We start from the raw sequence: 2,141 nt of genomic DNA on the forward strand, positions 1-2,141 counted from the left end.
TTAGAGTTGGATGGAATCACACTTTGTGACCTCATTTTGACACTTTAATGTTGTTATAGCAGTAGGAAGTAAATCATTTGGGCTGGGATTATTAATCTTTTAACACAAAAATACTTTAAAAACTCGTTTTAGTGGTTGAGATCATTTTGTCAGTTAATAAGTGGAACGGAAACGGGTAAAAACGAACAGGACCCTTTTGACGAGTTTTATTAACGGTAAATAGACGGTTTGTATATCTATCATTTGCAAAATTTGATAAATCCGGATTGTGTCGTCCCGCTTAACGTTATTCTAATTGTTAAAGAAACAAATTGTGCTGCGGATTTCTGAAATTGTCTTGTGCGCACCATATCCTCGAAATAAAACATTCAATGCGCCAATGACTGCATAACGCTGATCTGTAGTATTCCTGTGTTAAACATTAATCATCAGCAGATGATGAATAGTTTATATTATCTTCATATCATTTTTTATTCATTTTTTTTTATCAAAGACAAAAATCGAACATTTGCGCCTACTGTGCAACTATATTATACGTACTACACGAGATATTTACTTTAAACAACTTTAATTTAGCATAACCATAATGATTTGGATTATTTATAAAAGTTCAATCGATTTGCCTGCATGGGACTTAAAATTACTCCACGACATAAAATATCAAAACAACTAATTGCGGTATTCAGTCGAAACTGTAAGAAATCGATTAATGCAATGCTTAATGGAGGCGCAAATGCATAGGTGAGGAACAACTTTTACGTCTGGTCTGGAGGTCTTAAATACAATAACTTCTATTCAGTCAAGAGTGTGCCATAGGGAAATGCTCCATCTGGTTACAAGACACATTGTATGCAATGTGTTTAAAGGAAGGAGGAGTTTATATTGTGTGTTAGGTGGAAATGTGGGATAAATGTTTGAACAGGCTTCGATAACCACTGAAAAAGGACTAAATATTCATACTACGTGACAGTTGGTTGTAAATATACAAGCCATCAGACACAAAAAAAGGTGTTAAAACAGTTTTTAAAAAAGTTTGAATATTTTGATTTTTCATCAAACAAACAAATATATTGAACTCAAGTTGTATTTAATTAAGTGACGTCTTGTCACATTATATGCATCAACAAACCACAATCATACAGCTACAATGTCCTACATAAGACGTTGTGAAACACATAAGATACCTGGCATGAATATTAGCCTTATCTCGAATTACCAATTTTATAATTAAGTAAAATGTTATTAAACAAACGCTGCCTGATTATTCAAATATTCTTTGATAATTGTATTTAAAACAAAATACAACAAGAAGTGATCAGAACCTACAATGGTTTGGGCAGGCTGGACGTCAATCAGTTCATTATTAATTATCATATGTTAAGAATGTTTTAATGATGTTATAAACTTTGTAATCGTTAACTATGTTGTGTTAATTTTATTATTTTACACGTGTTATTACTTGTATGAAAATATCGAACAAATTGTAACTTGTTTAATTACATTACATAAGTTATAACGTACAATTTCGTATACGTAATTACTTTTTTTCGAACGTATCCAGAACTTGTACATGGACATAAATTCAGGCGTCGGTTTCACAAAAGTCGTAAGTGTGAAATTGATCGTTAATCATGACGTCACAATGCTATTTAGTTTATGATGTCATTACTTACGATCAACTTTACATGTACGATTTTTGTGAAATCAAGACCAGGACTCCTGGCTTTAGTTGTACTTATTACTCTACTAATTGTAAGTACTATCAATAAAGAATCTCGGGAAAGAGTAACAAATAAAATGGATTATCATTTTATGGAATCATGAGACTAAAAATATACACTGTTTCAAAGGCTTATGATTTGTTTCATATTAAATGAATACATCTTACCAAAGACCTTATCCAATCAATTTTGTTATAAGCTTTTTATAATAAATTGTAACCATTTTATGATAGCTTATAAGCTTCTTTTATAATAGCTTGCATTATGATCAGCTGGGTGGCCTTGCCGAATTCAAATCCACATGAAAAGAACTATCATATATTCAGATTAAAAATTCATTAGCAAAACACTACATGTATCAGAGTGAAATGTGTGTTAGTGTTTATTTGTAAATTTCTGGTGATTATACATGCATTTTGA

Source organism: Perna viridis, chromosome 11 (genome assembly GCF_037379345.1).
Source record: "Perna viridis isolate PV_CMFRI_1.1 ecotype Kerala chromosome 11, ASM3737934v1, whole genome shotgun sequence".
NCBI lineage: Eukaryota > Metazoa > Mollusca > Bivalvia > Mytilida > Mytilidae > Perna > Perna viridis.